Genomic DNA, 15661 nt, shown 5'->3' with positions numbered 1-15661 from the left:
TTTTTACATGATATAAACATTAATTACTAACCACTCAAAAGTTTAACTCAAATCAAATCTGGGTTTACAGTGCAGATGGCTGACATCATTCAGGCTTTCTCCATTTATATTTACTGTATATGGTTGCAATACAGTACATCTACTCTTGTGATCACCACACAAAGGCTGCCACCAACAGGTAAGACCCCACTACACTTCCAAACCCCACACTATTAAAACACTATTAAACCCTTAAACCTTTCCACGCCTGGAAATCACCGTGTGTGGTTTGAATCAGATTTGGAAAAATCAGATCTCATGTGGCTTTTTGCGTTCAGACTGGCAAAAAATCAAACCGCGTACAATCTCGATGTGCTAAAAATTAGATTTGGGTGTGCTGTGTGAACAACGCCGTGGGATGTCAAACTCCAGTCCTGGAGTGCCGGTTTCCTCATACTGTTAGATGTCTCCCTGCTCCGACGCAGCTGAATCCAATGAGCGACTTGTTATCACTGTAGGGACCTCCCACGGCGGCAACATTATGTTGGGGTTTTATGATGTGAAATTTTGTTGTCAAATTAAATTTAATAATTAAGTGTACTTAATATATATCATATATATAAATAATATATAATATAAATCAATAATTATTATTAAACTGAGTTTAATAAACCTCGGAGAACCACCCTGTAAACAGGGAACAACCAAAATATTACAGATATCAGTCTCAAATTACTTAATTAAATACCAATATCATCAATAATTAATAATCTTTATTTAATTGAAGGTGTGAAATCCGAACACAAAGCCCTTTCACCCAGCCTAAGTCACAATGCAAATACACAGTAATCACAAACAACTGCTCTTTAAATTATAACAGAATTTATTTTACAAAGAAACATCAAGTTAATCAATGAAACTCAATCAAACAACAACTGTTATAAACTAAACTACAGAGACAAACATAAACAAACCAGCGTGATGTGTGTGTGTGTGCGTGTGTGTGTGTGAGTGAGTGAGTGAGTGAGAGAGAGAGAGAGAGAGATCAAAATGGCAGCGTGACCACGTGATGGCGGACACTGAACACAGGTCTCCTTACCTGGTCTATTGTCTAAAGACGGATCTAAACTCTGTCTCTACCTGATCTATGTTTCTGCAGCGTCTGGAAAGCCACAGATATCTATGTGTGTGCTTTTGCCGAAAGGTGCGTGTGTGCGTAAAAGGAGAGAGTGAAAAGAGCGCACCTCGAAAACTCAATTTCAGCCTGGAACTCAAGCACAACTCAGAGCATAGTTAACTTCACTACCAGTGGCCGGTTTTGTATCAGACGGCGTTCACACTAGTCTTTCTGATAATGAGTCTATTACCCGGTTATGACGCGAGAGTTTACAGAGAAACACACGGGACGCAGCGGCCCAAATAAAGAAGACAAAAGAGTTTTTACTCTTGTAAAACCCAAGACGCAGTGGTCAAATACCAAGCAAATATTGTCACAGTTTCACAATAATAACTCAGTTATTAAACACACTCTCTATATCTAACTGCCCGGACCTAACTAAGCTTCACTTGTAACCGTTTTGTCCATGGTTGATGAAATGAAGAAAAGGGGTCCTCGGAACGGTCTTTAGCCGTCTCCCTGCAGTTGTATGGTGATGCCGGCGCGTCCAAGGGGTTGAGCAGGGCCGTGGTGTCCTCTGTCGAGCGAGGTGATCTCCGTGGATGTCCTTTCTTTACAGGACGGAACGAGACGTAATACTTATGATCTCTCTCAATACCGTTTTAATACGGGAGAAATAAGACGGTCTTCTTAGAGAAAAAACCTGAACTAAATCATCGCACTATGGAGTCACAATTTTGTAAATGAACATGAATAGAATTTAAGCCAGTCTTTTATGGGTTGAATTTGTCTCAAGTTCTACTTATCCAATTGTACTTCTAAATTAATTTAGTTGAATTCATCATTGTCCGTAACAGACACTGTCTCAGGGGTACCCATTTCTTTACTCCAAATAAAGTTATTCTATGCTCTTAATGTATTTTCAAATCTATGGCAATGATACATGTATCTCTAAAAACTTCCTAAATTCTTTTAGAAGTTGTCTCAAAGACATCCAATATTGGATGGCACCACATCATCTTCTGTTTAATAAGAATGAATTTAAAAATTCAGATTTTTGGGCAGCAATGTCTCAGAAACCAGGTTGTACATTACCTAAATGAATGATCATGAAATATAAGCCATAAATGAGAGTTTTTTTTCTTTTTATTAAACAGTTACATACCATTTAGGTGAGGAGAGTTGTCAAATACATTATATCTTTCATCAACTTATAAATATCATTTAAAAAAATGTAATTTTTCAAAATCTGCTATATAGAACATTATCAATTATTTTACTTCATCCTGTTTAGCCTAGGACTGTTTTTATATGTACCTCAGCCAAACATCCATTAACTGTCTCACTGTCATGTTTTACTCTTGTTTAGTTTGTTAATTCCTTATATTGTTGCTAAGTTGTAATTCACTGTCTTATATGTTAATTGTCTGTCTTAGTGTTGCTTGTTTTCCATTTTGTGTTTTTTTTTTCATGTTTCCTAGTTTAGTCTTTAGTATTTCCAGTTTTATTTTGAAATTTCTTTTCCTTGTGTTTCTTTTTGTTCTCTCATGTATTGTTATTGTTACTTTCTTAAGTTCTCTGTGTGTCTTCAGTATTTCCCAATATAAATTGTAGTTCTTTTCCCCAATGTTTCTTGTCTTGTCAGAAAAAAATTCTAACAATGTTGAAACCATATCACTCCTGTTTTAGCTCAAATACAATGGCTGAAGTATGTTTCTTATCATTAGTTATTATTTACGCTGTTCATCTGTAATATTATGATCTAAACATTCCCAAACACATTCTAGCAGGAAAATTATGGAGCTAAATATGTGCCAAAACAGATGAACTTGTGAATTTCTTTTGAGATGTCGTAGAAAGCAGTTTGAGAACTTGCAGATATAAAATTGCAACTTCCATATCCAAATGTTCTGTTGTGAAAGAAAATCACACACACGAGAACTAAATTTGTGGTAAAAAAATAGACAATACAACTAAAAAATATAATATAAAATTCTTCAGGTGTTTTTATTTTATTTGCAAGTTCACATTTTCTCCACAAGTTCGTAAATCTTCTGTGCAACCTCAATTTTGTAGCAACATCACAAATCGCATCAGACAAGTACGCGTCTTTTGGTACATTCTTGCTGCGTTATTTGTGCCAAAAGTCACGTGTTTGTAGTTACAGCAGATGGGATTGGCGGAGCTGGGGATGGGGGGGAGGGACTGGGGCGATCGCTCAACCAATCACAACAGTGACACAACTCCCCAGTCGATAACGAAGACCACTGCTTCAGTCTCTCAAAATGGCGCAACAGACAGAGGTAAATCTAAGTAGATTGGTGAAATTGTTGTTTTCTCATACCTGTCATGTCTTGTATTCAGAACATAGTAATAACATTGAATCGGATGTCGTATAAAGACTCAATGACGTGAAAGTGTATATTACACACTGAGATTAGCACGGAAATTAGCACGGAAATAGATGGCTAACCAACTAGCTAACAGCTAATGTTTCCTTCAACTGCATAATTAACAAAATGAAATAGGGGAAATAGCCTGCTAAACTCAACAAAACTGTCGTAATGGGATCTAAGTACCCGCATTTGTTTGTGATTGTGTGTTGCTCGCGATTGTCTCGACAGGCGCCTCTCACTCAACCCGTGCAATTTAAAATGTCTACACCCGATACTCCACCACGTCCTCAAAAGCGAAAAGTATTGCAAAAGTAGGCACACAGATGGAAGATGCACATCCTTGACTGGGCAGGGTCAGTGCAGAAGATTACGACAAGGCAAATGGTGAAGTGTGAGGGCACGAGTGTTTTCAGTCACACAGGCTGTCTGATAGCTCGTCAGAAAGCAGCAGAAATAAAACGCAGCAAGCACTCGAGAGAAGAACACACAGGTGTCACAGTTCTTCATGCCCCAAACAGCTCATCCTGAGGCTGACAGGCCTGCTGTATTGTGCCATGGTTGATTTAATTTCTTGTGCTTATACCTTAAAATGTAAGGTAAAAAGGTAATTTTAGTAGAATGTGGTTCGATTCATTGTTAAGAATTTTGATTGTTTTAAAGACAAAATACATTTAAGCCTACTTTATAGGCTAAATAGTGGTTGATGCCTGGAGGAGTTGGGTTTCTTATTTTCAGTTTTGAAAGGTGGCAACCCTAGCTCTTACCAATGGATGTGAGCCGAAAATTATTTTCTTAACAAGGTTCTGACCACGGTTTGCACAAGATGATCCAAAGTTTAATTAATTTGTCATGATGAGGTCGTGGTGGTTGTGAAACCTGTAGCAAGCAATGAGTGTGTTTACATGAACTTAAGTATCTCGGTTATGATTGGGGTTTTAAGTATCCTGTTTTTGTATTTGTGCATGTAAAGATCATATCCCGATTTTGCTACTTGGAGAACTCCGATAGAAAACGGGATACTGTGGCATACGTACGCCTTACCCCGATTTCTGACAGCTGCCAACATCTGCACAGGCGCAGACTCAGCCAAATGACGTACACGTAAAACAAACATGACGGCGCCTACGAGAGGGTCTTAGTCTGGAGATAGGAATAACTTTCATGTTTCACTAATAAAACAGAAAACATAATTGAAGCTGGGCTATAAAATAGAGCACGTGGGCAAAATAAATACGGCCCGATCCGGCATGCATCCTGGTGAAATCGCTTCTTTTTTATTCTGGTATAGCAGTGATCGACATTTGTTGGATTGCTTTTTTTTTACTTTGTGGATGGACTGAGTGTGTTTTAGATGAGTAAACGGCTTGTTTGGGACTTTTAGTTTATTTTGGATTCACAAAGGGGTAAACTGAAGTGATGTTTTTGTTACAAAGCCACAGTGTTTTCATGTCTTTTATTTTTCTAAATGTCCGCAGTGTTGTGTTGTAAAAATAAATGTGCGCCTGCGCAAATAAGATGCAGTAATCAGAAACCGGGATACTATTATTGATCATGGATACAGGAATATAAATAACCAGGTTTCTCTGTGAGCATGTAAATGTCATATCCCGGATATGATCAAAACTGGGATAAGGCTTATAACCGGGATACTTAAGTCCATGTAAACGCACTCAATGAGCGCAAAGCAATGTTTGACATGTTTGAGTTTCTAACAGTGGACATTACCGCCTATAAAAAATGTGTTTGTTTACTCTTGTAGGAATTACTGCGTGGTCATCTCCTGGACCGACTCGAGACGCGACTCTGGTTGGCTGGTTGGTTATGTTTAGTGCTATCGCTGTTCAGTTAGAGGTTCCTCGCTTTATACCGTAAATTCCGGACTATAAGCCGCTACTTTTTTCTCACACTTCGAGCACTGCGGCTTCTACTCCGGTGCGGCTAATGCATGGATTTTTTATGGGGGACAATGAGCTTCTGCCGCAAAAACATTTGACTTCGTCACGTCGGATCTTAATATCAGTCATTTTGCGCTTCATGCACGCACCCTCATGATGGAAAACACACGGAGAAATACATATGATGCAGCTTTCAAGTTAAAGGTGATTGACCTGGCTGTCAAAGAAGCTAACAGAGCTGCTGCACGTTAAGATGACACTGACAGCGACAACAGAGACTGAGGAAGTGAGTAATGAAGTCATTCTGAGGCAGTGAATGGATGGACTTTTTCTTGTGAAATATATTACGGTCATCTTTTTCATCAGCCGTGTTACAGACACCGTCGGCTAGGCTTCGTATTGTAACGGTTCATGTTGTAAAGTCAGTAGTTGATAATGTGTTCATAATTCCGATTATGTGGAGAGTCAGTGAATGCACCAGCGAGAACGTGTTGAGTGGCTGTATGAGAGAACGCTGGGGGAGAGAGTTGGATTGTTACGGCAAGTTATGTGTTGCTCTCTGCTGTAAACGGCGTGGTCACGGCCGACAGTGATCGGGTTATTAAAAGTTATTATTTGAACGCTCTCGTCGTCCTTTAACGTCCGTACGGACGCTACAGTATTTGCGGATGTTACCGGTAGCCTACGTCTGTGTAAATAGCTCTTGTTATAGCGTGGACACCTGCGGCTTATAATCAAGTGCGGCTTATATATGTACAAATACATTTATTTACTTATTTTTAGCCGGTGCGGCTTATATCCAGGTGCGCTCAATAGTACGGAATTTACGGTAGTTGATAAGTGATGTACATGCAATGCTATGCAGTGAGAATAGGAAGGAGACAAAAATCACAGTTGCCCATGAGAGAGGAAGAATTGGCCGTCCGAAGATATTGATCCACAAAGAATATACACTACACCTTCTAGATGTAGGGTTACCTCTGACAACAATTTCTCAGCTGTTAGGAGTGTCGCGCAGGACATTACACAGACAAATGGCAGAATGGGGTTCAACAGTGAGAGAAAGCTATAGCTGTTTATCAGATGAGGAACTGGACTCCCTTGTGTCAGAAATACACACCAGCAACCCAAATGCGGGTTACAGAATGATGAAGGGTTTGCTGAAAGCGCAGGGACATAGGGTGCAGTGGGAGAGAGTTAGGTCCTCAATGCACAGAGTGGACACCTCAAGCATTGTCTCCAGGATGTCTCAGCTTCGCTGTGTGGTCAGAAGGACATATTCCGTCCCGAGCCCAAAATCTCTGATGCATATAGACACCAATCACAAACTAATTCGGTAGGTTTAGTTAAGATTGATAATTTGTGTTGTTTTATATTCTGTACTACTGCAAATTTGCACATTTAAACACACGTTTGTTTGTCATCCTCATAGGTACAACATTGTGATATTCAGAGGCATCGACGGTTATTCCAGAAAGGTCCTGATAATGAGGAATATAGAAAATACATGTTTTACTAAATAACCCCCAAATTGTGTTGTTAATGTATAGTTACACCATGGGTCTTTCTAATAAGTTACCACCATTGTAAGTTTTAGACCAATTGCTATTACAGTCTTAATTTAAAACAAAATATTTTTTTGTCTTTTTTTTCCTATAACCATCACCACATTAGATGCATATTGTTGATCATATGTAGAACGTCTATATTTAGAATATTATTTAAATGACAGCACGTTTTAACATTGTTCAAGTAAATAAGTATTGTTGTATTTTTGCATTAGATCATGTATTTGAGTACCTCAAATAACCTGGCATCAACAACCCTGGCTTTCTTCAGCAAGGCAGTGGAGACATTTGGTGTGCCATTGAGGTAAAAATTGATTATAGCAATGCTAAGTTTTGTCTGCTAAGTTACTTGACATATTGTAAGACCCTCTGGATATCACCCTACCTCAGGACCCTGTACCCACTGCTTCCAGGTTCGAGGTTGATGTGGCATCACGTCCGTCCCGGACGCATGTGCCCCTTCTTCCTGATTTTAAGGACTTGTTGTGCCAGAAGTTTTCTTCTCCGGCAGCAACACATAAATGGTCATCAGCGTGTAGAAGGCTCTCAGACATGCAGGACAAGGATCAGGTCGCCTGTGGAACCCTCCCCCAGGTGGATCAGGCTATCTCCCCGTTAATTTCTCCTTCCACCTCACTTCTTGACAGAGCTACATGCTCCAGCAGGAACTGCAGAGTAATGGATAGTCTGCTGGCTAAACTCCACAGGGCCATGGCTACACAGACCCGTCTGGCTAACACTGGGTCCATTATGTCTCTTTATCTCCGTCAGTTGTCAACTCAACTACGAGACGGATCGGGAGACCCTAGTATTGCCGGGGAGATTCAATTAGCCTCTCAGTGCCTCTCCTCTGTAATGAGAGAGCAGGCAGAAGCAGCAGGCTGCTCTATGGCTTCCTTCTGGGTTGTGCGACGCCATCTTTGGCTGTCCCAATCTCAGCTCGGACAGGAAGATCGGAATACCTTACTTAAAGTGCCAGTGGATCCCTCGGCCATGTTTGGACCTCAGGCAGCTACTTTGCTCCAGCAGGCACGAGATGGTCGCCGCTGTGCACAGGAGGTTTCAGGGGACCTGGCTAGGCGCTTCAGGGGCTCTAAACAGAGAAGGACTCCAACGCCTCAGTCGCGGCCTACACCAGAGGTCCGGACATGGGGGCCAGGGGATCTTAGGCCCCAGTTGGACGAATTCCGTCGGTGTAGTAGTCGCCAACGTGGGAAAACTGGAAAGCCATATGCGAAGGCTCAGGGACCATCACGGCGCCCCCCCTCCTTCCTGACGGTTCCAGAATAATGGCATGCCAGCCTCCCCTACCAGCCGTCAACGGGGGAGCCTGGCTAACCTTGGGGGCGGATCAGTGGGTGGTGTCTACCATGGCCCGTGGCTACCGCCTTCAATTTTATCGCAAACCTGCCGTGACAAGATTGCCAACCTTCACCACTGTAACCGATCCTCAGCAGGCGCAGATACTGCGGGAGGAACTGTCCACTCTTTTGGAGAAGAGGGCCATAAGAGAGGTGGAGCGAGAAGACCAACAAGCCGGGTTTTTCTCCCGTTACTTTTTAGTTCCGAAGCGAGATGGGGGTCTTCGGGCCAAATCTGGATCTCCGGAGGCTCAACAAGTTTCTTCGGCCCCTGAGGTGCAGGATGCTCACGGTTCCCAGGGTGAGGCAGGCCATTACTGCTGGAGATTGGTTTTCCACCATAGACCTCAAGGATGCGTACTTCTAGATTCCCATCTGGAAGGGCCATTGGCGCTTCCTGAGGTTCGGCTTCGAAGGCAGAGTGTACGAGTTTTGTGTCCTGCCTTTCGGGATATCTCTCGCTCCCCGAACGTTTACAAGTTGCATGGATGCTGTACTGGCCCCCATGAGGAAGCAAGGGCTCAGGGTCCTGAATTATCTGGACGATTGGCTCATTTGTGCGTCATCGGAGGAACAGTGCCGTTGCCATGTGGCCCTTCTCCTGAACCACATTCAGGAGCTGGGTCTCCGAGTGAACACCGAGAAAAGCACTCTGCAGCCTTTCCAGGTTACCACGTTTTTGGGTATGGTTCTGGACTCCAGGAGGGCGACCATCTCGCTAACACCGGAGAGAGTGCAATCCTTCAGACGGTGCCTCAGTCACTTCCGGCTTCATTCCATGGTCACTTGGGGGCTCTGCCTCCGACTAATGGGTCTTATGGCGGCCATGGTGCAGATGGTTCCTCTTGCCCTCTTAAACATGCGACCTGTACAGAGGTGTCTGTTGGGTCAGGGCTTGCATCCACAAAGATGTCACCAAACAAGGGTGGTTGTCTCTCGGAGGCTGCACAGTGCTGTCCAGTGGTGGAGAGACCCAGCCAACATCAAGTTAGGCCATGCTCTGGGGCCGGTAATTTATCGCCAGCTGGTCTTCACAGACGCCTCCCTACTAGGTTGGGGTGCCGTTCACGAGGGCTGCGGTATCAGTGGACACTGGTCCGGCCACTGGTTGAACCAGCATATAAATGTCCTGGAGATGAGGGCTGTTATCCTCGCCCTCAGAGCACTACTGCCGAGACTGAGAGGACATCATGTCATCGTTCGGACAGACAGCACAGTGACAGCTGCTTATATAAACAGGCAGGGGGGCCTGCGGGCTCCCTTTCTGTGCAGACTGGCAACCACTCTGTGGCAGTGGGCTCGGCCCCTCTTTTGCTCCTTGAGAGCTGTGCATGTGCCGGGTCTGTTAAACTCAGCGGCGGACATAATGTCGAGAGGGGGCCCACACCCTGGGGAGCGGAGGCTTCATCCACAGGTGGTCAGAGAAATCTGGCATCGCCTGGGCAGAGCGGAAGTCGACCTGTTCGCTTCAAGAGAGTCGGCTCATTGTCCGCTCTTTTTCTCTCTGAAGAACGACAATCCTCCTCTGGGGTGGGATGCCTTGGCTCATCCTTGGCCACGGCTTCTGCTCTATGCCTTCCCCCCATTCACTCTCCTTCAGCCCCTTCTCCGAAGGGTGCAGTTGGAGGGAGTCAGGCTGATACTGGTGGCACCGTTTTGGCCCCACATGACGTGGTTTTCGTCAATCCCGCCCCTGTTAGACGGCGTGCCATGGGAGCTCCCGCCTCGGTGAGACCTGCTGTCTCAAGCCAGCGGGACCCTCTTCCATCCATTTCTAGCAGGGCTCAGGTTGGTGGCCTGGCCCCTGAAAAGGACAGGCTCCTTGCTTTAGGATTACCAGAGCCTGTAGTGAGAACAATGCAAGAAGCACGGGCACCATCTACTAGGGCTGCTTATGCTTACCGTTGGGGTCTGTTTACATCTTGGTGTGGGGCCCACGACGTGGACCCCTACCTGGCCACGCATCAGGAGGTCCTGCAATTCTTGCAGTCTCAGCTAGAGGCTCGAAAATCAGCTGTTACGCTGCGGGGCATGGTGGCAGCAATTAAGGCAGTTCGACTTGGTGAATACGCACTTACCGAAGAAGGCTGTTCCTTAATTTCACAGTTCCTCAGGGGTGCACAGAGGCTTACAATCCGCAGGAGGGGACCCCCAGTTCCACCTTGGGACCTGGATCTAGTCCTCAGTGCCTTGCGGCACCCGCCTTTTGACCCTCTTGAGGAGGTGAATCTGAAATGGTTCTCCTTTAAGGCAGCATTTCTGCTGGCTGTAACTTCTGCCAGAAGAATAAGTGAGCTCCACGCACTGTCTGTTCATGCAGACTGCTGCAGATTCTCTCCAGATGTCTCTGGTGTAGTCCTCCGACTCAACCCGGCTAGGAGACACGTTCCGATCAAACTATCAATGATTGCACGCCAGCACAGGTGCTTTATAGGTGAGCTGTGGGGCGTGCCCGGTTAAGCCGGTGTGTCTTAAAGAAATATCCACGGACTCTGACGAGCAAGGGATCATATCCCGTACATAGAATGTAACGGGATGGAGAGATAGTCTCTTCACTCAGAGAACCAAGGTTACAACGTAACCCTACGTTCACCAGTCTGTCATCTCCCAGGATCAGAGGGACAATCTGTCATTACAGCATCATTACAATACCCCTCACCTATGCTCAAAATGTACAATTACTAATGTTTTGCCATCTATTACAAGGATACAAGGAGTTCATTTTTCACATACATAGAAATTTGTGTTAAAAATGTAGTAAAATTTGATCGGTCGCTTGTCTTTTATCGTTCGTGTGTGAGTATGTGTATGAGAAGTAATGCAGGAGGGAAGTTAAGAGTATACAGAGGGGGAGTATAAGGGGGGCATAGGCTATATACATTGGGGGGCGAGAAGTGTAGGTGTAAGTGAGTCTGTGAGTTGGGTGAGCTGCTTTCAGTGATTGAGTCAGTTAGTCAATGAGTGAGTGAGGTGAGTAGTGGTCACTGGGGCTCATGGAAAAATTAGGCTTTTCCGGACGAGTTCAGGATTAGATTATAACGTTATCATCGTACTACAGTACTACAGTATGTGCATTGATGAGAAACACTGACTGTCGTGGAAATTCTCCTTTGTGAGATAGAGAGTTGCTAAGTCTCAGAAGAACTTCATACTTCGGCGTTTGAATCAGATCTCTTTAATGACACGCAGCGTGGAGCAATCCAGAGAGGAGGTTACCTTACAGTGACAAATGGTGATCTTTACAATACAATGATACTTTGAAGTTATCCTGTCCTTCTGGAGACAGTGACTCTTTGCTGATAATGAAATGACATTTACATTTTGTATGGTGTTGTCTGAGAAGGAGGATGCCCTCCTGTGGCTCTTTGGCACCTCTGTTATTTCAGACCATTTGGTGGCTCCTGGAAGTCTATGTAATTTCCCACATGACACACACTACATTTGCTAAAACAGAATTGAACGCTTGTGGCGAGATATCTTCTATGCAGTCACCAGTCGCTTCTATGACGTCTTACATCAGCTTGAGGAGGAGGGCCATCTCGATCTGTCAAGCAACCTTCAAATTTTTTCCTGCCATCATACCTTCATTCCCCTTATTCAACGGCACCTGGACATTTTCCGAGATGGCTGGGATGACCATCCCATGCGAACAGAGGGGAACCTCTCTCCCAATCAGCTGTGGCAGTTGGGCCAGCAGTATCATTCCCAGGAATGCGATGAGGTTTGTTTACCATTTCTGAAAACTGAAGGGCCATTAACTCTCGATTTCATTTTTTCACTTGTTCTTTTTTAAAATATCTGTCAGCACTGTATAAGGGAAACACTTACCCAATAACTCAGTTTTGTATCATATTCTACAATGTTGTATTATGCCAATTACAATTGTGTCAGACGAGTAATTTGTTACTTCAGCTGTTCTAAATACTGTCGTCCTGCTGCATCACATCACATTGCCTGGCAGTGCAAGTTTGATACCTAACTAATGGAACTATCTTTGTTTAGCAGAGAAAAATAAAACCTCTTCCACATATTTCATTATTCAACATTAAACATAGTTTGAACTGTTGTGTATAAGCAATATCACACTCAAGGTTATGAATATATAATTATATTATAATATTCATATAAAATATAATATTGTACTGAATATTGTTATGGCTACGACTATCTTTGGCACTTGGCCTGTAACTTAACCACAGCTGTGACAATATCCCATGTAACATCATTACCTTTCGTGTGAAAATGCTTAAACGAGGGCATTCTATTATATTCTAACAGGATCTGCAGATTCCACTAATAGACTGGGACAGCAGTGGCCTCATAGCAAGTGAGCCAAACTCTGGTGTTTCGGTACCAGCGATCGAATGCCCTCTAACACCCTCAGAACTTGAAGGATTGACTGCTGCTGTGGACCCACTGACGTGAAGAAATCTTGGTGCTGACAGTTAGTTTCTTACACTGCAGTATCTGCATAGCATTGGATATGTTTAACTTTCCTAGTTTCCAATGTATCAACCCTCAAGTTGGCCTTTTTGGAAGTCTGCACTGTATCCAAACTGATCTTTGTTTGCTTGACCACTGTCTAAAAGATGTACCTTTTCCTTCTTGCTGATAGTCACTTAACACACCCTACCTGACACTGTTCTTTCCCCACTCCAACCAGCTTTGACACAAGTCTTCACCCAATGCTCTGGACTAACATTTTCATGTTATACCACTGTGCAGATGTTTTTATTCTGATACACAGCTGTATCAGAATAAAAAAGAGCACAATTTTATGTTTTTTGTACCTATGGACCATCAAGCTGGGGTTGAACTCTAAAATGGATTTTGTTGGTATGTATCCAAATACATTGAAACTCATCTCCTAATCCCAATAGCTTCATTTGTTGTTGACATTACAACTCAGGATTGTTTGTCATGACTTGCTATACGTTTCCTTTCCTGTGCTAGTTGACTTGACTGTTAAAATGCTAAAATTAGTACCTTATGGTTCGGAGGCACAGAATGCATGTGAAGACGACTTGTCATTCTCCAGGCAGATCTATATTATACCACTGCTTAACAAATTAAGGGGTAGAAACATATAGCATTTTCCTTAGACTTAGCCATAAAAACAGCAGGATGTTATGTTTTTCCCTGGTCATGAAAGATTTGCCCCTAGCTAAATAATGATTGTTCAAAGAGGTGAACTAACCATGAAATACTTTTGAAAAAAAAGTATGTTTTATTGCTTATTGATCCAACATGTTTCAATTGAACGACAATTGGCAAAACTGTACAGGGTACACGTAATTGTATCTCTTGATTTAGTAACATTTAAAAGAAACATTCTTGTTGGTGAACCTCATCATGTACCCTCAAACAACAAATTCACAGATGATAGTTAAGGTGGAACACGGAAATGTCAGAACTTTTTTAAGAGCACTATAACAGAAATGAAACTTGTACTCACAGACAACACACTCTCTTTATACACTCTGACATAAAGAGAGTTCAAATGAGTCCAAAACCTGAATCGACAGTTGTAATGCAACATTCTAGGCTGTGTTGAAACTCATTAAACGTTGTATAATGACAAGGCAAACGTAGGATGTGGAAGCAAGTCGAAGTTGTTGGATGATCTGCCTGTACCACCTCCACTTGCATGTCCTGCATGGGTATCTCCCAGCCCACCCAGAATTTCACCAGCTGTTTTAATTTGTCTTCAGTTGCTAAAAGGGTAACAAATAAAGAGAACAGGGAATATGTTACATCAATTGACACATGATGTTAAGAAAATGTTGTCAATACCTACATTATGGTATATTTATAGTTTTCTGATAAACGTTTCATTTAATTCCTTTGCTCTATTTAAGCCTAATGCACCCATTGTGACTGTTTTGAAGTGAATATTCTTAATCATCAATATCAAGACTTTAGTTCTGAATATTTGTTCAACTAAAAACCCATGGATCCTAACTGCACATGATGTAGAAACTACATACCCATCTCCACAAATTGCCGGAGGTAGGCAGCAATTTGGACCTTGACATCAATCGAGCATCCATCCCCACCGTCAGGCCAGATTATGTTATGTAGGACCATCTTGTAGGGATAAAAGTAATATTAATTGTGTAACTGAAGAGGGAACAAAAAGCCATAATGATTTAATTTGATACCTGTGCACTGCATTCAGCCTTTTTGTGGCTCGGGAAGACCACCGGAACAACATCAGGTCTGGCCTCTAGCAATGGCCATACTCTTGGAAGCCATGTCTCAGCTGCTGTACTTGTTGTGAAGTTCGCCCAAGAACCTGCAGTGTTAACATTTATACTTTAAATATATCATTGAGTAAAGACTGACAGTAAAAACAATCTCACGGTAAAGCAGTTTTTTAAAGTATGAATGTTATATGCCCAAAAATATTTGTGAATGCACACACTGTTACTGGGCTATTGTGACACAATTAAGCCGTGATAATTTAATAAGACCTTTCCTTGATGAACTGTATCTGTTGGTTTGTTTTCATTATAAAAAAGAAAACTACTGATGTTCTAAAAGAACACAATACAAACAGCTTTTTTTTGTTGATCTACTGTATTCATTGTTTATCATTGAGTTAGATAAGTAAGCCCCCTTTCCATTAGCTTAGCATAGTGTCTAACTTTGGGTAGTACCAGCTATGGTCATTGTTCATATGACCTTACCGTGTTTTGCAGAAGATTTTTGAACAGCCAAACATGGTTGGTTGGTGTTACTACAGGAAGGTCCCAAGACAAAGCCAACTGGTCAACAGCTGCCTTCTCGTCTTCTGTGTGATCATCTGTTTGAAGCTTAATAGAGAAAGTTCAGATAACAATACTTGATAAATATAGGAATATGAACCTACTAATATGAATCTATTCATGTGTGGCATACAGTGTCACTGTTGAAATGTACCATCTGTATTGTTTCTCTGATGTCTATGTCAGCAACATCCTCCAACACAATGGTTACTGTGTCTGGGGAGCCACCTAGCAGAACGTGTAAGATTGCAGGACTGACACCAGTTATTGTGGGACCATCATGAAGGAAAGAGTGGCTGATCATCCTACCAGCCATTTTGAACAGGTCACTCTGTACAAGAACCTTTGCTACTGAAGGGAGGAGATGGTCGGGTTCGCCCTCAAATAGCAACGTTCCAGTTCTATTTCCTGCACACACATACAAAAGAAAACAGTACAGTGGGGAGGTTGCTACAAAACAGTGAAAACTACTGTATTTGGTTGCCAGCAGAGATTAGTTTTTAAGTTATGTATAATGTCTCTGTCCTGTCCTTATTGTTGTACTTGGAATTTCTTCTTGGTAAGCTCAGTAATGTGAA

At 42.7% G+C, this 15661-nt stretch overlaps 1 long non-coding RNA gene across 1 annotated transcript; it reads right to left on the bottom strand.

The window, feature by feature from the left end:
• Window positions 1–13629: 13629 nt before the first annotated feature.
• LOC306831834 lies at window positions 13630–15661 on the bottom strand. The gene is made up of 3 exons (XR_013780131.1): window positions 15006–15661; window positions 14304–14343; window positions 13630–14030 (listed from the first exon to the last, which is right to left on the bottom strand). It is a non-coding gene; the product is annotated as an uncharacterized lncRNA (long non-coding RNA).

The sequence above is a fragment of the Symphodus melops genome (genome assembly GCF_947650265.1).
Source record: "Symphodus melops genome assembly, chromosome: 11".
Taxonomy (NCBI): domain Eukaryota; kingdom Metazoa; phylum Chordata; class Actinopteri; order Labriformes; family Labridae; genus Symphodus; species Symphodus melops.
Note: the sequence above shows the minus strand (reverse complement) of the source record. Positions and strands in the feature narration are given on the sequence as shown.